The 21941-nt window shown below is 36.7% G+C and overlaps 1 long non-coding RNA gene across 1 annotated transcript in view; it reads left to right on the top strand.

Annotated features, from left to right (window-relative positions):
- LOC150099772 (uncharacterized) overlaps positions 1–21658 on the top strand; it is a 79479-nt gene extending 57821 nt beyond the window's left edge. The window contains exon 3 of the long non-coding RNA XR_016549373.1: positions 21558–21658. This is a non-coding gene — a long non-coding RNA (uncharacterized LOC150099772). The remainder of the gene's footprint in view (positions 1–21557) is intronic.
- Positions 21659–21941: the final 283 nt, after the last annotated feature.

Below are 21941 nucleotides of genomic sequence, written 5' to 3'. Positions count from 1 at the left end.
CCTTAATATTTGTGCGTGATTCGCCTTTTAGCAAATAGGGAAATAGCTCCGGAAAATGGCTTCCAGAAATTGACTTCTAAGTTGATAGCGCTGAATCACGAAAAAAAAAAGATTAATTGGACCGAGGGACTTTTTTTTTTTTTTTGAACCGGCTATTTGCACAGTTTTTTATGCTCGGTTGTTTCTAAATCTACTAGTGGAATAATCTTCCTTGTTTGCTGTTTTTTTGGGATAAGGTATATTTTTCATATGAAAGGGTACCTTCAGTGTTTGAAAATATTATATTAGCTTTCGAAAGATGAACGGCAAATTAGAGTGTATTTTTTTTTATGTGACTCATCCAAGAAAGATTTTAATAAACGTACGGTGGGTGGGCTAAGGATTATTTTTCTATATTTTATTATTATTTTTTTAAATTTTATTTTTACATAACCTAAAAATCCTGCTCTAGAAACCAAACATTGAACTTTTTTTTTTTTTTCATCTACTTTGGCCTCCTGTAAGCAGGGTGGTCTCACACCCGCCGATGAAATTCGTTTCCCACCTGAAAACAATCACAAGCATCCAATGCCCAAGGTAGGGATCGAACAGCAACCTGTTAGTTGGAGAGCAGATACAGTAGCGAACAAATTAATCCGAACAAGCCGAATTTTCGTTAAGTTTTTAATTTTGGTTCGGTTTTTGTTTCAGTTCACAATAATTTTCGGTTTTGGTTCACTATTTTGGTTGAGTGCTGCATGTTTTAACTACCTCTACGATGTTTATTAATAGTGTTGCGCGTTTTTAATAGTGTAAACAATTTGACATTCGTACTGTTTTATTCACTTTGTGTAGCTTCATAGTTACACAAAATGAATAAAACACATCTCCAGGAATGCATTCAAAAATATGTACTCTTTCTCAACAAACATCAATGACTCAAATTGTCAAAGAGTGTGCTTTGGATTTGGATACTGATACTTTTAATGCAATTTTAAAGCGGTTTAAGAAGACAGGTACTTTTTTTTTCTTTTTTTTTTCTGACAGAAAAGGAAAATATGGCCGAAAAAGGAAAGCTACACTTAAGATCATTTACTAGTTAGGAAAAGCAAAATGAATCCAAGGTTTTGTCTGCTGTAGACTTTTATAGAGACTTGGCAACTAGTGGGATTAATGTTTCTGACATGACAGTCCGTCCAAAACTGTGGTCGAAGGCTATGCAGAAAAAGAGGCTCAAGTGGGCAAACGTTTACAAAGATTGGACTGTTCAGAAGTGGAGAAGGTCATATTCTCAGTCAAGAGCCATTTTTTTTTTGCCTAAGTTCGCAAATCAGCGGCTGAGAAGACTTCTCTTGCCCACCTTCAACAAGCTCCTAAACACTCAACTAAAGAGATGTTCTGGCATTGTTTTATACATGAGGGTCCAGGATCACTTGCGCCTGTCGCTGGTATGATAAGTGGCCAGTACCTAAAAATATTTGAGAAACGAGTGGTCCCCCAGATTCAGAAAGACAAAGAACTCATCTTACAACAGGATCTCGCTCCATGCCACACTTCAAAAAAAGTGAGCTCAAAATTTACAACATCCAATTGTTTCAGTGGCCAGGTAACTCTCCTGACATTAACCCAACAGAAAATTTCTGGGCCATAGTGAAAAAGAAACTTGGAAAATTTAAATTGTCATACAAAGGATAACTTAATACAATCCATTATAAAATATGGTTTCGAGTTGCAGAAATAAGAAGAATGTGTTCTGCGTTGGTAGATTTCGAGCCTAAGCGAATTAATGAACTTATTAGGAACAGAGGAGCACATAAATCATTAGTTAAAGTTTAATTTTTATACTTATTTTCTTGAAATTAAAATTTTTCTTTAAAATGTGAGTGTTCGGATTAATTTGTTCGCTAGCCACTCAGGCAATCAGACTAGAGATGTGTTTCTATTTACATTTGGCAAAATAATGAATTTCGCTATGCTAATTCAACTAGTATTATATGTGGTGCCTATACAACATATGCATGTCTAAACAAGAAAAAAATGTGGAGTGGTAGGTCATTAACATGTTTATTATCATTCTTCAAGATTCTGACACTTCCCACCAAGCAACTGATAATTACAGCATGCGTCAAGAAGGAAGGAGTTTTATATTAACTTTTATCAGGATTATGCTTACCAAAATTCGAACCATTATTTAGTAGGTATAAAAGGGGGAAGAGAAAGAGTTACAAAAAAAAAAAAAAAATCTGCACATATCACTTCCGAAATAGTGTTTCTCTGAGTCTTGGTGAGTAGTAACTTCTATCAGTTACGTTTATGTTTAAAGTTTCAGGTTTACTTAAATGGTGCGGAATAAAAGATATTTTTGAGCTGCCGAAAATATCACAACTCTGTATTAGTTAAGAGATTATTCTGAAACGATGACATTCATTTGACTCCTTTCCCCCTATTCTCATCGTGTGTGTGTGTGTCAGTTGTGTTTTCAATTGAAAACAACTCTCTCTTTTTTTTTTCACTTTGGCTTTGTTTTCATTTTATTATTGTATTAACCTTATTGTAATGATATCGTTCCAGACTTATTCCGACCTTCATTTCATTTAACGAGTATGCCTAATAATTATTTATTTTTGTCCTTACTAGTGAAACGGTTTTTGCACTCCAACTTCGTATTCCTGAATTATAATTACTTCACTGACTTCATTTCTAAAATTGTACTTCCATAGTCGAGAATGAAAGCGGTTCTACTTCCTGCAAAGGTTTTGTTTCCGAACAAACAGTTTGGTGATAGTTGGCCGGTTTCAGAATAGACTGTTCACTTAACAAGATAGATTAATTATTGTTTCGTATATCCTCATAAACTGTGGGGTTTTCAATGCTGAGTTTCTGGTGACTGATTTCTCCTCATTTTATTCTATCATACTTATGATGCAAAGGTGATTTCTTATTTTTTTTTTAGATTCTTACTTTTATGCCTTACAGTTTCGGATAATCCTCCTCTCCAAAACCAGAATATTCCGCACAAGGGTTCGATATACATTCTCTGTATTGATAATTTGTCCATCAAGATTATTGAACTTCTCAAAGATCACAAAAGACAGTATGACTCCGAAGGACAGTATTCCCTTATACCAGTATCCAGGCGTTTAGATGATGATACTATGTTCCTGTTGTTTACATAGGCCAGTGAGGCAAGAAAGAAAGAACACGTTAGCAATGTAGAGCACAAAAGGGAATAAAAGTCTGGGTTAGCTCACATACTTCGACTACAAATCACGCTGTTGGCTCGGATACATCCGCCCTGCCCTATTTGGAAGAAAACTTTTTTTCCCCTCTTCTAGACTAACCAAGAAATCTACAACAATAATTCGCTCTTATGTCTGGAAATCACTAAGCAGATCTTTTGATATATCAGACTTGAACTTTTCCAGCAATTACTTGTAAACTCTACAGAGAAAGCTGACACGTGTCATTGTCATTATTTCATTTGCGTTGATTTATGCCCTTCTAACGATTTAGTTTTTTTTAACATTAGTTGATTTCTCGGTTAATTCAGTAAAAAATCATATTATAGGTTTGCGAAAATAGTCGGTTTGATTAATATGTAGTGTATTGCACAACGACTATTAAAAGTCCCCTAATACTTATAAAGAAAATTACAGCATATAAAGAACGATAGTAGTGCACAGTTTCAAAAATCTTATCCCACCAATCCTAGTACACGATTTTTCTTTTAAATTACAGTTCTAGCAACCAGGTGAATATTTCGCTATTAAAATATATCCCCTTTTAAATATGAAAGGCGTTTTTATGTAGAATAAGGAAAAGACAGTCTTTTTGGTGCTAACCTCGATTTTCATGAGCGCTCTGTATTTGTTCTTTCCTCTATTTTGCCACACCCATAACCAGATGTCTGAGTTTCATACAGCAAATATTGAACCAAAAGCTTTCTGCATTGTTTAACACATTTGTTTGTAGTTGGAGAGGATAGCGCACCATTCTATAATGAGTGGGATAAATCGTACTAAATCTCATAGCTTTCCACCTTCAACGGTAAGCTGTATAAATTACAGTGCAAGTCTTTTTTAACCTAAAATTGTGATCCAAAATGCTGTGATGATTTGGAATTAAGGGCGCCTTGGAATCATACTTATTCTAAGCCGTTTATTCCGATTCAGATGTTGAAGTTATTAAGTGCCAAGAACGGTACACTGATCGCTTGTTGCCTCAATTTGAAACGAGAAGCAGCCTAGCATTTTGTTGTCGATATTAAAGAGTAATACTTCCTGCCTATCACCTCGCATAGACTTGAAACATTCATCATACTTTTGTGAGAGTTCTCAGTTGTTTAATTCCTAAGGGACGATCCTGTTTTGCTCGCAAAATATTTTTCAATGCAAGTTATTTCATATGAAATTTTGACTGTTCCTCAGTTGGCAAAATGGCCTCCTGAACTGTGTATTAGCCTCAGTACACTTCTGCTAAAAATGCGCTCGTAAGATACGTAACGAAGTTTCGAGGCCGGCACTCTATGACCAGTCAAGGTCGTAAAGAAGAAGAAACAAAGATACGACTTCAAGGATTAAGGAAGTTATAGTATTTATGGAACATTGAACCCATTCATTTGCTATGCTGAAAGTGATGGGAAGAGAAGTTTTACGGTTGCAACGAAAAATGACACCGTCTAGACGACAAGTTATTGTTTCATAAAATACAAGTTATATTTACAGACTTTGCCGTACATGAAAAAATAAGTCGGCGCCTACATCAGGGAAAAAATCCCTCGTTATAATTACAGATATAGTCTTCATATTTTAAAAAAGAAATCGCAAGTTTTTTAAACTCATTTTTTTTCCCACACGATCATTGTATCCCCACTCCCATCATTTGTTAGAGATATTGTGCTCAAGGTTAACCATATTTTCGTTTTTCGTAAGGTTGGTTCTTGGGTAGCATGATCTAATATTAATACATACTTTTGCATATTCTAACGAAGTGTGTTTTACTTCCACCTGAAAAAAAAAGTGGTGGGGGGGAGGATAGTATTTAACTGCTAACCATGCTCAAAATAAATCTTTGGGAGTTGTAGACATCTGTGTGTTTGCTAACGTTAGCAGACATGCAGAACATTTCAGATCAAGGTTGAAAGAATTGGATTTTTAAATACGCAAAGAAACTAACGTGGACGATGAGACTATGTCACTTTTCTCAAAGATAATCCTCTATAGCGAGACCATTCTTCATACCTGTTGAACCTATTGCAGTGTTTGGCGTATGTAGTCAATGATAAATTTACGATCCACAAAAACTATCGAATGGTTCTATCTTTGTTAAGACATTATGGTAACGAGTGAATTTATATAATTCACTAATTCCCAGTTTGATAAGCCGAGTGAATGTAGATATCTTTGGTTTCCACCAAGAGGCAGTCACCTAATGTGAGACCTCCATCCTGATTATAGGTGGCCTGAAGTGGCTTAAAAAGTAGCGTATTTGGTGTCTGGATTCTCAGATTGTCTAACACTTATTCCTATTAAGGTGTTATAGGTTCTTCACATTTTGGAAGATTTGAGTTAGAAATTTATTCATTCATTTCGATCCTGTCTACGTTGATTTTTTTCCAATTTTTGCCATTACAAAATGATCCTATTGAACTGCTTTCCATGACCAAGATCTACTTCACAGATGTATGTGACCCCTCTTCCATTCTTAACGACTTTCGTTTTCATACATATTCGCATTAACACCTAATTTCAGCTCTCTCTTTTCCTCACTGTTTCCCAATTACACCTTCTGCTTCTTTGTTCACTGGCTGCATTTCGGCACGTTTGTTATAACATCCCGTGACCACTGTCCAACTTAATTTCACGTCATTTCTTTGATCTTCTTTGGCTTTTTTTTCCTTTCAATTTTTCATTTTTATTTCTCTTCTAATACAACTAACCATTTGGAACTACAGTTGGCTTTTGAAGAAAGCAGGTTTGAACTGCGCAGATCCACTTATACGTTTTTTTTTTTTGTTGTTGTTGTTGTTGTTTTTTTGAATAAATATATTGGAAATTTTTTTTTTTTTTTTTTTTGGAGATTTGCGACAATTTAAAAATCTCGCAGACAAATCGCGTAACCTAGAACTATAAAAAAAAAATTAACAAAAAGCTGGGTATTTCATGAATGCATGAAACAGTACCCAAATTTCTGGACGAGATTTTTCTTTAATATAACTCTAACCTTAACATATTACAAGTACTGTATTGCCTTCTCGGTGTTCAAAAATGTAACTTCTTTTTCCCTTTCATTTTAGGAGTTTGGTTTCCAAGTAACTATTAATTGTGCAAGATTCATTCTACCATTGAGTGCTGTTCTTTCATATTTTGGGCGGTGTGACTCTACGAAGTCCCTAAAAAAAATAAATAAAATCCTTGACTCGGCGCATAATAGAGCAATTAGGGTGATTAATGATCCTTCTCCCACCAGTTCATTGCTCTTTGATAAAGACGATCCGTTACTGCTGCTTGCATATTTTTGTTGTTTCCGTGGTCAGCGTTCATTTCTTTTTTTTTTTATTCGTGTAGGGTTCTCCCTCGTTCCTTGACTCCCCTTAGGACTGGTTGAGTCCTCCTAATGAGGGACTAAGTATGTATTTTTTGACTGTAGAGTGTATGTTCACGGGACCGGTTTGCCTGTTCCGAGGGACGAAAAACCCGAGTTTCCAGGAGAAAAAAATCCTCCTCCACCGTATGAGACTTGCTAACTCACCTTTAATTGAAAGAGACCTGGTCCTTGCGTCATGGACGGGAATCGAACCCAGGTCTTTCCGACCATACCGACTGAACTACGGAGGCTCTAGATCAACGTTCATAAGAACTGACGTTAGTAATTCCGTCACTTACTCTTCTCTACATCTGTTTTAAAACAAGTGTAACGCCCACCCACTGAATAATTCACACTTCAACTTGGAGTTATATCGAATTTGTGTTAAACAATTGACATCCAGTGTTTTTCCTTTCTTGAATACTGTTTTGGGATTGATTTAAAGTCGTATTATAGCATCGAATATTAGAATGTTTGAAATAAAAATAAAACTTCAGATAGGCAACAATTGGGTGGACTCCAGAAAACATTTTATTGTTCGTATTTCATTAACTTCAACTGCTTAAAATGCGTGAATCTGTGATTATGATTGAATAAGTGGAAGAATACCGGGAAATGAATTGTCTTTTGAATTGAAAAATATTTGGTTTGAAAAACAAATCGTTATACTAAAACAGTTAACTTTTAACTTCTACGGCTGGATGGACATCAATCCCTTGGATTTTTATCCCGTAATCGGTATATTTTTAATTGTTTAAATAAAGAAAGTTTTGAGCACTTGGCTCGCCCTAATTAAATAATGTGTAGAAATATTTCTACACAAAGAAATAATGTGTAGAAATATTTCAATCTGTGATCAGGGCCGCCTTTGGGCGTTTATGTTTCCATCTGTCTTTTTCATCGTAATCTGATGACTCACGAATGAGTAGGTTGGGATGGAGTGATGCCTGAGCAAAATACTTGGTTGCTATCTGGAGGAGAAACGTAGGTATATCTGGCAGGTTTCTGTCTTGGTGGAGGATAGTGTTCTTTACAAACCATGGGGCATCGAAGATCATTCGGAGGCATTTGGTTTGGATTATTTGTAATCTTTTGATGTTGCTAGGGTAGGTGGCTCCACGCTGGTGAACCGTAAGTTAGTATGGGTCTGATGATTGCTTTGTATATTCTTAGTTTGTTTTCTGGACTGACTTTGCTTCTACGGTTGAGTAGAGGGTAGAGTTGAGCTATTGCTGAGTTAGCTTTGTTGCAGGCATGAGAGATGTGGGAGTTGAAGCTAAGATGGTTATCTAGTTTGATTCCCAGGTATTTTACTTCTTTTTGCCATGGGGTATCAGTATTGAACATCGTGACTGCTCCGTGATGGTTTGCTTTCTTCCTTGTAAATAGTATGGCCGTGCTTTTGTCTACATTGACGTCAATTCTTCATTTCCGAAACCATTTTTCAAGATTCGTTGCATGGTATCGACGTCTGATCCTGTTTTTGTTGCGGATAAACTTTAGAATCTCTTCTGGGAGCAGGTTAGTTTGAGCTGGTGCGGTAACGGTGGAGGCTGTTGCAAGGCCAGTTTGGATTGTGCTTTCCAGTTTATTGATCGCTGTGTCTACTTCTTTGGGTGAGGAGATGGTTGGGACAGGGCCTGTGATGTTGCAGAGAGTTGCGTTGAGCTTTTTGAGATTTGTGTAGAATCGTTCGGGGATGGTTTCTGCTTCCCCGCCTAGGCTAAGAAGAACTGGATTGTTGTCGGAGCTAAGATCATTAATAACCTGTAACTGGAACTGGTGTGTGGGTGTTCCTGAAAATGGCTATATCCAGCGCGTCAGGTTTGCCCAGTGGTCCGTAGTGTGTTGGTTCAACAGGACCTGCTATGGTGATGTTTCTTGTCATAGCGAATTTGTGTAGGCTCTTCCCATTATTGGTGTTTCTACTGTTCCATGTGGGATGTTTTGCGTTTAGGTCTTCCGCCACTATTGTTGCTTCGTTTGTGTCAAGGAGCTGGGAGAGGGCTGAGGCTACGAGTGGTTTGCCTGGAGGGTTGTAGACTGAATATAGTTTTAGACTACCTGTGTTGTTGGCGTGTATTTCAACTCCGGTTTCTTCCAGGTTTGTAGTTGTTGTTTTCTTGATCTCGTTGTATCTTATGCTTTTTTTAAACAAATACAGCCGTCCCTCCCCCTCTGGCATTGAGCATGTCTGTCCTAAGTAGGGTGTAGTACCTTATTTTGAGGTTATCGCAAGGCCGAAGGTGCGTCTCTTTGACTAAAAGGATGTCTATCTTATTATATCTTTCAGCGAATTCTTTTAGTTCTAGGAGGTTTCTGCTTCCCTGTGCTTCCGTGATTAACCGGAGGTGGTATCCGGAGAGTTCATCGAAAAGGCAATTCATCGAACGACAATTCGTCGCAAATGCAATTCATCGAAAAAACAGTTTACCGAAAATTTAAAATTTTCGAAAATGTTATGAGAAAATTGATCCATTTAGAACAAAACCTGAACCGTGAATAAGGAGATTACAATGCTACTTTCATAGGGAAATTATAGAACAATATGGTTCTTATAGTCTTTCTTATCCGAAAACTGTTTAATGTCTGTTCATGGGACTGATTTGCCTGTTTCCAGAAAAAAAGACCAGCCGTATCTCTATTATGCCTGCTAACTTGCCTTTAGCAGAACAGGACTGATGAAAATTATACGTAAATGGGATTCAAAGTACCCAGGTCTTTCTAACTAAATAGCTTCGTTTTTTCCGACTGAACTATGCGGGCTTCATTATTATTATTGTTGCTAGTAGTAATATGCGACTTCAATACAGCAATTTTTATGGGATGAATTTTACTTAGATTCGCAATTTGAAACTTTTACAAGAAAATGTCGAACCGTTTCAGTTTTCAGTTCAGCTATATTCGGGGCGACAAAGAAATAATGTGTCCAAATTATGTACCGGATTACAAAAACTCTCTGACGTGGCGGAATTAGTATAAGTTGCAGTACAAGAAGCAGTCTGCATGGTTAAGTTTTTTGTTCTAAATGGATTATTTTACCATAACATTATCGAAATTTTAAAATTTTCGGTGAATTGTTTTACGATGAATTGCATTTTCGACGAATTGTCTTTCGATGAATTGTTCATTCGATGAATTGCCTTTTCGATGAATTGTCTTTCGATAAATTTTCCTGTAACCCTAGGAGGTTGTTGTTTAGTCCGTTAGCATTCTAATATGCAATCTGTATTGAGTTAGTTATGGTAACCATATTATCCATTAATCATGGAGAAGATGATTATGTGTTTTTGAGGAATTTGTTGGTGTCGGCCTGATTGGGATTGGCCATTAATGCTAAAGGCCATTAATATCTCTCCTAGAGCAGCAACTAGGATTGCTGCGGGGTTTGGTTGCAAGATGCCAGATTGTTACTTGTAGAGACCGCAGATGCGTATGATTTCTCGGGAGTAACAGCCCGCGTTCTGATTTCTGGTGTAGTTCGCTTCTGAGTGGGCGGGGGTAATGCCTCTCTAGCACTCTGCAGGTTAGATGGGTGGAGTGAACATCACTTGTAGTTGGCTGGGTGTGGGCCGCCACAGTTTGCACATTTAGCGGGCATGATTCGCGGTTTGACGCAAGTGTACGAAGGATGGTTGTCACCGCACTTGACGCACTTGTAATCCGCTTTACATAGTTTTTTTGTGCATGCCCATATTTTTGGCAGCGATGGCAATGACCAGCTGAAGCCTTTCTTCTGAGAGGTTCGGTCTTGATGACTAAGCTGCAGACTACCTTAAGGTCGTAAATTTCTCTATGATCTTTACTGATCTCGACTAAGACCAGAGGCATGGGGCGCTTGTCTGCTCGGTACATGCGCGATATCTTAATAGGCTCTCTAGGCCTTGTGATCTGAGGTCAGTAGCTATTTCTTCAGCTGGTATGGTTTCAGCCAGACCCCTGATGACCACTTTTAGATTTTTTTCACTCTTAAGCTGAAACGTGTGATATGGGACTTTCAGTTCATCCATAAGTCTGGTGAGCTGGCAGTAGTCCGAAGTTCCTTCAGGTTGAATCCGGATTCCTTCATCTGTACTCTTGGCTGATGTAAATTTGATGTTTGTATTCTTCATCGTCTCTATAATTAAAGACCATTTTTCTTTTGTTCTTAAAATTACTGGTGGAATCCTCTTTGGGTTCTGCTCTGGAGTCAGTCTCTATTCTTTCATCAGGTTATGCTGTTAAGTCCATTGGAGCTGTTCTTTCCAAGGGTTGAGGTATTATTTCAGGGTTCTGCAGCTGGAGACTCCTTTTTGTGCTTCTTTCTGCTGACAACCTGATAATCTGAGTCTACTAGGGGCTGGTCGTTAACTGGCGACATAACCTCTCTGGTGTTATCTTGAGAAGTGCTGGGGAGAGGGTCAGGGGGACTGATAGTCCTCTGTTTCAACCTCTTCTATTTGGTGGATTGCTACCTTTCCTGGTCATTTCCTTTGCAGCAGGCCTCCTGCATGTTTGAAGATTGCCAATAGCTGCTTGAAGTCGAGCTCATCATATGGAGAGTCCATAATTTGGCCTAAGAGAAAATAGCGGTTGCTCGGGTTTCCCGAGTAGTTTGCGAGTGATCCTGTAGACTTTGAGAGTCCACTAGCTAATCCCATAGACAGCTTAGAGTAAGCATCTACCAGCAAAAAGTTAGTTTATTATAGGTGACTATCCTAAAAACAAGGAAAAGGGAGTTTTGGGAACTTACTTAGACACAGTGCAGAGACCTACCTCCCTAAAATACCATTCATCCACCACTGGTCCTCATTGCGGGTGGGGGGGCCTGCCCGGCCATCATACCTCTGCATATTTCATACAGAGCGGGAGACAGTAGGTCTCAAAATGTGTTAGTTCCAGTGCAATTCGAACTTCCCGAAAAACCTTATATAAAATTCAACTAGGCAGAGTCTAAAGGAATACGTCCGATCACAATTCACTCGACTACTCATTCTAAAACAGTTAACGTAAATCTATAGTTTTTGATATAATTTGGCCATATGAGTGAAAAAATGCTGTGCGAAGTAATTTGTCTGAAAATTAATACACCACGAAGTGGCTGGATTATTTATCAGTTATTAAATATTCAAGTATCGTTTGCAGTTAATTTATTTTATTTATTTTTTTAGATGAATCCTAATTCTTTGCCAGAACAGATAAATATTCCCATTTAAAATATCTTCCGGTAATATCTTTGTGATACAACATTAAAAACTAACCCAATATTAATAATAAAATATTGCGAAGTAAAAGAACGAGGTTACACATGTTAATCAGCGCTAGTGTTTGCTTGCATAAAATATTACATTAAAAATGTCTGTAAATATTCCAAAAGCAGTGAAATGGCACAAAAAAATTAGCCTGTAGTTTCTAATTAGAGCAGCACAAAATAGCATGAAGTGCAGGATCCCGCAAAGTTTTCCTAAAGAAACGTACGTACAAATAAGGGGACTTATATTTCCACTCGCAAATTCACAATTGCTATTTGTTCTAGTGTTATATATAATATAATATTATATTATATAGTGTTCAGGGGCGAATGCTGGTCTTGAAATTCACGCTTGCTCTTGTTATCATTCAGGGAGTGAGAGGTGTGATTGAAGTCTGATTAGCGGAATAATGAATTACTGACCATTCAAAACTAGATATTTAGAAATTTATGTACATTTAATCATACAAATACAACATTTATTTTACAAATGATATTCCATCTTTTTCGATTTAGCTACTTGAATACAAATTCTACTCTACGGTTCTTCTTTATGAACTGGTCAATAACATCGTCATAAAAAGTTGGTTGTAACTTAATTTTTCCAAGCAATACGCACACTTGTAAAGGCTGGCTATAGCTACTTTGACTGCGTATGGGTGAGATGACGTGGAGGGAGCGCAAATGGCTATGCGCGCGCATGAAATCACAGTGCTGAAGTGAGGACTTGGATGCTCCCAAAACCGAGCAAGCCAAGGTAGCTTGATTAGATGAGCGAGCGTCAGCCTTCGATACACAACGCAAACCTCAATTATTGCCGCGCAAGCTTAAAACGTCTTCTGTCTACAAAAATAAAAGCCTAAATAGAATGCTTATAAATGCATGCATTTATTAACAAATAAATATTACTTCTTTCTCAGTTAATAAGCTTGCGCAGCAAGCATAGAGAATTCACCACTGTTTCTTACATTTACATAACTGGTACAAAATGGAGTACGGTGGTGTAAAATGCTGCAGACACACCACGTACCTGTCGCACTGCCTCTCATTTCGGCAATTTATTCCTCGAGTTTTACTTAATTCATCTTAAAAAAAAAAAAAAAAATGAATGATCCTGCATAAAAACTTTTATATAAGAGGGGGGGTTGGTATATTTTGTACCGTTGGTGGGTTAAGGATTTTTTCTTCTATTTTTATATATTCTTTTGCATTTTTAATATAATTTAATTAATTTTTTTCATAGTTCGGAAATCCTGCTCTAGGGACCGAACATGGAAGTTTAAGCCATTTCAAGTCTCCAATAGGGAAGACGGTGGTCTTCTACCGAGAATTGAAATTCATCTCCTACCTAAAGACAATCACAAACGTCCATGCCTACAGCGAGATTCGAACCTGCAGCCTGTTATTTGGAGAGTGAGTACGCTAACCACTCGCCCAAACAGGCCGGCATATCAATGTTTTTAAATTTCAGTCAACCTTCTGCTTTCTTAGTCGGCTAACAGCTTTGTCTTGATATTCTCGATTGAAGGTCGTTTTTATTTATTTATTTATTTTTTCTGATGATGAATGACTAAAATTAGGGATAATTAACACCAGGGGAAATATGTTCCACATTTTAATTATTAGCGAAAGCATTTCGTTTAATCAGCTGCTACTACATTCTCACCATTGAAGTGCTACTTATTTTAGGATCTGTATAGCAATTTGATTTTTTAAAAAAATTACATATTTGCAACTTAGATGGCTTATAAAATATTTTAGTTTAATCATTCAGGAAATTAGCTTATGGAAGGGCTGATAGTAGCGGGCTGCTCACAACCGTTTTTTAATAGGCTGTATTGTAGCTAGAATGACCTCAGTGTCTTCGTGGCGCTTTACTAAAATATCACAGAAGAAGACCGAAAAAAGCCAGTTGTGCTAAAACCTTTTCTCTGTTACGCCATGGTTAGACTCGATAAAAGCTCTGGCTTAAAGGAAAAACTTCGCCTGGGAAATTTCCGTTTTAACACTGAAATCGGCCGGGTCGTAGTCATTGGATTTTCCTTATAGGGAACCAGCACACATTTGTTGTAGAGATTATAATCTATCGCTATTTTCCGTCCAGAAGCAATAGTGTCCATCCGATTCATAACTTGTAGTGTTAGTTTCTGCTATAAAAAATGGTATGAAAACTATGGGGGGGGGGAATAGAGATAGAGAAAATAGGAAGTTTTAAATACTTACTATTTACCTGCTAGGAATGAGCGGATCACCAAATAACATTATGTTACTTAAATATAAATATAAAGAGCCAATAGGCTTCACTTCGGCGATGTAACATTATTTAAATTAAAGGGATATTAAATCCCACATTGTTTCAAAACCGAATAAGAAACTCGCACATTGGAATCAAAGAGTTTCATGCCGAATATAGTAAACTATAAAAGTATCGGCGAATATTAGCGTAAGCCAAAGCACGTAATACAAACTAGGGCAACTCGTAGCGAAGGTGGATAAAGCTCTGATCACTATTCTTAGTATTTTCCATAATGTAAAACACATCTCCTAGGAGATCTATGATGTTATACATTATTGTGGGAGGTCACTACCCAGACTGGTTTCGACCTTTTTTCATAGGTGAAGCGGACTCTAAAAATTAGGCGATCCCGAAAGATCGCCCATCTCAGCGTTGTTCCACTAAGTGACAGGCTCACCCCGTCACCGAGAAGAACTTTCAGCATTGGCTCTACCCAGTGGCAGGCTCACCACTAAGCAGAGCCATAATCTCAGTGGTGGCCACAATCAGAGACAGGCAAAAACCTACCCCCAAGCGGAGCTTCTCAAAGCCAACCCCGCACCGGTTTCAACCCTCATTGGGGTCTCATCAGTGAGTAGGTAGACCAAAATAATACTAAGGTATAGCGAAAAGAACTTATATACTTTGCTATACGAGTTGTCAAAAAGGTGCAACCATTAAGTTACTTAAATATAAAGAGCCAATTGGCTTCATTTCGGTGATATAAACATTATTTAAATTAAGGGGATATTAAATCCCACATTGTTTCAAAACCGAATAAGAAACTCAAAGATCGGAATCAAAGAGTTTCATGCCGAATATAGTAAACTATAAAAGTATCGGCGAATACTAGAGTAACCGGTCTGGGCAGTGACCTCCCACCATAATGGATAACACCATACATCTCCTAGGAGATGTGTTTTACATTATGAAAAAGACTAAGAATAGTGATCAGAGCTTTACCCTCCTTTGCTACGAGTTGCCCTAGTTTGTACTACGTGCTTTGGCTTACGCTAGTATTCGCCGATACTTTTATACTTTACTATATTCGGCATGAAACTCTTTGATTCGGATCTTTGAGTTTCTTATTCGGTTTTGAAACAATGTGGGATTAATATCTCCTTAATTTAAATAACATTATGTAATTTCATTTCATTATTAATGTAAAACTCTATAATTTACCTCACATAATAAATTTTAAATAAATGGTGGGAACTATGTTAAGAGCTCATCACCTGGTTCACCTAAAAAGTGTTGCCATTAATGATGAGTTCCTGCGAGCAGCTGGAACTCATTTCATGGTAGTGTACACTACACCACACTTGCACGAAACTGCCCTACTAGATTGTTTTAAATCCAGTTCCTTAATTTGCTCGATGTTTCCGCATCGCTCGGTTGGTTTGTTCCGTCCAGCTGACTGTGAATTGGAATTAAAAAAATCTTGCTTCCTTCATGAACTTCGCAAGCAGCTTTTAACAACACCTTGGTACAGTGATCAGTGGAACATGCGCTAAACACAATAAACCTGAATATGGAATTTCTATTAATAATTGCCTGCAGTTCAAGCATACGACAGTAAAAGGATAATGTTAAGAATTTCTTCTTGCCTCGTTGAATTGTATCGCGTGTTGAAACTTTCACTTCTTTCGATACTGACTGCAAATGGTTCCGTGAGGTCATGAGGATAATAGTCACCCTGCTCATTGTCTTCCTACAGTAGGATATTATGGAAGTGCTATCACACATTTCAATGAGATAGAGGATCGGCTATACTAAAGAGTAACATTAATTAGTATGGAGGACGTCTACTTGAAGAGTTGTTTGCAATTACTGTCATAAGTAATACCATACACTGACATCTGGCTTGGACGAGAGAAATAGAAAGAATGCAGTTTCTTTGGTACTAAGTCTATTCTTCACCATCTTGATTGTTGGACAAACGAGAAAAAAAAATATATATATAAACCTTGAATTTAAAATTGTAAGTTTGAATTCCCGCAGGTTTAGCTGAGAACAACCACCGAATGATATTAACTGCAGACTGTTGAAAGTTTTTGATTAGATAGGTGAAAGATGAATTTTACCCGATCCGGAGAGAGAATTTAATTGTACGATTACAGCTTCTCAAGATTAAAATTTCAATAAGGCGTCATATTCTTGATTACATTCTGGAAAAATTATTTCTCCACATCTATTTAAAGTACAGGTAGCACACATTTTCGGTGGAAGTTTCAGTTAATTCCTATGGATTGAAACCAGCACTGCATAATTTAGACGGCTAATTAGAATGGCTAATCTGCGGATAGTTAGATTCATAACATCATACGGGAAAACTGTCTTGCATTATAGTTGTCAAATGCTTGAAATTGCCATAAGTAATACCCCAAATGTGCAATTAACAATAAAGGAATATGTTCCACAATCGCAAATTCTAGTGATATTTTATTTTCTACAAATAAGATAAATGCTCTGTTTATTTCAAGAAGCGTTTGTGATAAAATACAGAGAATGGCAGCTATCTTTATCATTTCCACCGCACTTTAGCATTTTATGTAGTGGAAATGATAAAGGTATCTCTCTCCACACACATACACGATTAATATTCTATTACTCCTATTACATAAAGCAAAATTACTCATTGAAAAAGTCAAGTTTCGATTTTTTCGATACTGTTTTTGAATCGTCTCTCAAAAAGGTTTTGCACACAAACTGTACAAAGCTTGCAAAATTAAAAGCATAGCAATACGGTTATTCACATACATGAATAAACTGCTATATTATCGAAATTTTTCTTGGTTAATGCAAACGCTGATTTGGTCTAAGTTATTCCATTGCTCCGAAACCAATATTACACATGGATTAAGGAGAGCGTCCTTGATATCTGGATGTAATGATCATTAGTCGACTTATTAACTCAATAAACAACTGTGAGCGTGGTGTACATAATAATATGCCGCTCTACACTACGTCACCTCTCGCATGTGACTGACTAAAGTGGTAATGCAATAAGTGTACTGTACTTACTTGATAGGAGAAGGAGCAGACAGGCATCGTGAGCTACAGGCGAATGAACTCCGGCTAAACTTGCTGAACAAGAACTCATAGCACACCTCACTATATATACAGTTACCTAATTTTGCAGTCGCCCTCCGGCAATGACGGCTTTCACCCTCATTTCTTCACAGTGTACACTGCTAGGTCATTGCGGTGTGGGAGGGAGAGCGGTAAGGAGGGACATTTTGTATTGAGAGAGAAGCATTTGTTATATCGACCTTCGGAGTACTCTTTGCGGAGAATTCAATTCGCAATTAATACGATAGCTCGTTTTAAAATCGTATACTGGACTGGCAATGATAAAATGCTGTTTTTATTATTTTTGTAGGTTTGTTATTCATTTATGTAAAAGCACAAATTAAATACGGAATTCGATTGTATTTATTTCTCATTGCAGTCATAGCTGTTCAAAGAACAGTCTCTCTGGCAAACCTACTTCTGGTTGGGAAGGACGAAGAATTGCATTTCACAGTTGGCATGGGGAAGAAATTCAGGGGAAAAAATGACTATTCGAAAATGAAAAATAAAGATGGAAATAAGAGTGTAATTAAAAGAGAATATAAAAATGCATCCCCCCGTCTTTTTAGCTGAAAGATTAAATTCTTAGCCTGTCTCATACGAAGATAATAGGATTTCTCTCCCAGAACCAGGTAATTTATAAAACGATTTGAAAATCCACTTAGTTCATAACACGCGCGACTTGTGGCTTTCATTGTCCCTCCGCAGTACCAAACAAATGTTCCTTCCACACGGATTCAAGATTTGTAGCTTGGTAAATCTGGGTTCTTCAAACCGGTCCACGAAAGAATAATTGCACCTATGTAATTACAGCAATGCAAGGCTTTATATTATTATTTTATTTTTTTTTTTGTATTTTTACTATAAATGTAAGAGATAAATTCTCAGTGCTAAAAAGACCTACTTAATTTGTTTTTACAAGAAATTTAACAAGTTGATAACTAGTTTCTATGCTGATTTAGATTCATCCAGTGAATAATGAAGTTGGGACCTCTATAATGAACAAGACTTACTGAAAATGTGACGTTTCTTTTTAGGTAATGGATATTTCATGAAAAAGCAATAACCGGTATTCTTTCATGTTTATTCTCCAATTATACTCGATTATTTCTCAGCATAATCTCCTTTTACGTCCCGTATATTTTCACAAACGTTCAGATGGTTTAATGAATCCATCGCAGTATAACCGAACATTTTGTTGAAGAAATCATTTTTACAGTGGTAAAAGATACGATCTTTTAATCTGTCATTTTGCAATACTGTGACTTGGAGACCTCTAGTGACTGACCAGTGAAACTTCATACCGAAGTGCAGGAAAGATCTGAGATTCGCTTCGATTGTCACCATTACGTAGGCATATTTCGTAAAAATAAAGGCATTATGTGTTCAACACATCCTTTATATGCGTATTAATAAATCCTCTCTCGGTTGTTAGCGCTGTATCAGCCTTAACTTTGAAAATTATTATATCGTGATCATTTTAAAATGCAGTTGAATGGAGAGCACTGCTAGCGGATTGTGGATTACTTATCATTTTTCATATAAACTCGAAGATTCGATTAGAATCTCTAGACATCAAAAACCGGCTCTAGGTTTCTTTCCGCCCCAAGCTATTTTTTTTTTTCAGCCATCCAATCTTTTGATTGCTTTTTATATATTGATGGAATGCCACCCTCGTAAATATGCGCCTGATTCGTCGGTGCCTCTTTATAGTCAGTCTTGCCAGACATGAATTCTATTTGTTCTTATTACTAAATTTTGAAGTGCAGAGCTCAATTTAAAAGCGCGACTACAAACTGATATTTCGTAAGATGGCTTAAAAGATGTCAGCTTCATAGAAAAGTTCTCAAAACGGCCGTGGACGTTTTGAAAAGATCTATACTTCAAAGAAAACAAAATTTTGAAGAAAAAAAAATCTTTTTTGAGCTTATAGAAAGATTACTTTCATCGTAGGAAAGCACATATTATAAATTTAAGTTTTGATCCTGCATAAAAAAGGATAGAAAGCACTTATCGTTGCTGGGGGGGGGGGTAATCATGGCAAGTTTTTAAGCACATAATGGAATGTCCCCTCTGGTGTGTATTTAAATCTTCAGTACATTTACAATTAATCACATTTATTTTGTTTTAATATTGCCTTCATTTAAAATATAGGCCAAAGTCTAACCGCCACAAAAGTGTTATAATGTATAAGACAATTTATGTTTGCTTATAAAACCATGGAGATACATAAATTAAAGGTCCTTGCAATTGTCTAATCTACTTTTTTGAGTAAAGATGTCTTTTTTAACGATGTTGGAAGACATTGACAGGAACCGATTTACGTGCAAAGTCCATTTGAGCGGAAAGATTAACCTGCATAGCTGAGTATTTGGGACAAAGAAAAACCAATACATGTTATGGCGCTTCTCAAGAAAAAACCCAAAAGTTAATTTAGTGTGGGATTAGAGGTTGACAAATTTGTTTGTTTTTATAATAGTACTTCAGACTAGTAGTGCGCTAAAATATCGCTATTGTGTAATTTCTATTTTCCCCTCCATCTCCCCGTATTTTTAACGGTTTACACGGGTATTGCGTGATTACAGTTTCTATCTCCTCCCATTTATCTTTACAAGGCGCCAGCCAGATATAAGCGCATATTTTGCAGCATAAGTGGACTCAAAAGTAGATGGCGAGGACTTAAAACTGAACTACAGACGCTTTCATATTACTTTGGATGACGTATTTCCTGTTTCCATGGTAACGTAAAGCATTATTACGCATCCGTTGTAAACCAATCAATCCAGTTGTTTGGCTGCATGAAAGTTTTAAATAAAGATTAGATCAGTCTCTTTGGGTTTTTCACGGAGAAAACATGCAATTAACAAGCGTAATACGCTATCTGGCATAGCCTTAGTTGCTTCGGCTAAACCCAATAAAATCTTTAAACATTTCGGATACATTTCTGAATCGACTGAGTGAGGATGGTACAATCTCAAGTTTGTTCTCCAGTCTAACCCTATTAGTTTTGAAGTAGTATTAACAAAATAAATTGTCTTTACCACGAAATTAAAATCAGAATTTTCTGAGAAGCGCATAATTGGGGTGGGGGGAGACTTATATACGGGTAAAAAATTGTACTGAATCCTATTCGTCCCTTAAGACGAGTTGAGCTCCCCTAATTGAGGGGCTTACGGCGAATTAATGCAGCCGGTTCGTCACTCTCTGCTGCATCCCCTAACGCCAATATTCATGACTGTAATCCGTGTGTGTGTGTGTGTTCAGGCCGATTTGCCTGTTCTGCTGGGGGGGGGGGACGAAAAACCCGAGTTTCCCGGCGAAAAACCCCCTATTTCCGTATGAGACCGGCTAACTCATCTTTAGCGGAAAGAGATTCCCGTGGGAAAAGTTTCCCACGTCACTGACGGGAATCGAAACCAGGTCTTCACGACCAAAGGGCTTCGTCTATACTGACTGGACTAGGGAGGCTCATTGTACTGAATAACATGCTTATGTTAGGAAGTTTTGAAATAAATTTTCTTCAGGGTGGGATGGAAGAAGTTAAGAGTATCCATTTCGATCTAAGAAGGTGAATGAATTTAGAAAATGAGCATTTTGCCTTCATTTGCTTGTCTCTTTTCTTATAGTAATAATAAACAATGTTTCGTCAGATGCAATGTTTTCAGGAAGACTACAAGTAAAGCCATGATTCAATAAAATATCCCAATTGATCCCACAAATATTTTGAATTTGAACTGGAGGAAGACTACCATGAAACCTCTTGGTTCTGCTGATGGTTGTATGGCGAAATAACAATCATTGGAGATCAAAGGAATGGGAGGTCGATCTTGTGTGTGTATTTTACCGTAAATGAACTTTTGAGTAAATAATATTATTTTGATCTTTATATGAAGTAAGATATATATTTATCAAATGATAAATATATATCTTACTTAATGTATAGTTCAGAGAATTAATTGTTCGATTTAATTTCTTCTATATTTAAATATAAAGATAGTTTTAAAGTATAGTAATATGACGATTAGGAACCATATGCACAGACTTACGAATAGAAACTAGAATAGGACTGCATTCGAATCACTTTATTAGGCCTAAGCTTTCTGAGTTTTCATAAGCCGGGAAAAAATTCTGCTAATATTTTCTTGCATATTTTCACTATGGAACTTTTAAACTAATATATACATATAAAGTCTGGACTATTTAAATAAGCGCTGCCTGACGAAATGCATAACTGAAATTTAAATACGAAATAGAACACTGTTGCACAAAAATAGCATTTAAACTACTAGGCTTAGTAATGTGCATGTATCATATTATTAAGAATGAAATCTGAAACTAAAATGTGTCAAGAATTTATAAAGGAATTAACTTTAGTCATTTTTACTTTCAATCTGATGAGTTTATATTATTTTTCAGGAAAGGTGGGATTGCAAGTGGGACTGTATACGATTTTTTTTTTTATTGTTCGCATCTGGTAAACACTTCAGAAGAAAAAAAACGTAACAAAAGAGATAGGTATGTTCCTGTTATTATTTCAGCTATACTTCTCTTATTTGTGCGATCACATCAATATCGATATTTTCTGGGGAAAAAAATACTTTGTATATTAAGGTCCTTCACTGAGCATATGACATGCGTCAGATGAGTTTATCTGCGCAATATATACAGTATCAGCTTATTATTTTATTTATTTATTTTTTTGAAATTGTCTTTTTATAATTAAATGGTTTTTAGATCGATTTTTTTTTCTTAAAATTGGACTTTGTCACCCATTTTTAAGAAAAAAATGGGTGACAAAAT

This window comes from Typopeltis vanoorti, chromosome 14, assembly GCF_054136105.1.
Source record: "Typopeltis vanoorti isolate ZY-2024b chromosome 14, IOZ_Tvanoo_1.0, whole genome shotgun sequence".
In the NCBI taxonomy this organism is placed as follows: Eukaryota; Metazoa; Arthropoda; class Arachnida; order Uropygi; family Thelyphonidae; genus Typopeltis; species Typopeltis vanoorti.
The sequence above is the reverse complement of the archived record's forward strand: the minus strand, read 5'-3'. Positions and strand labels throughout refer to the sequence as shown.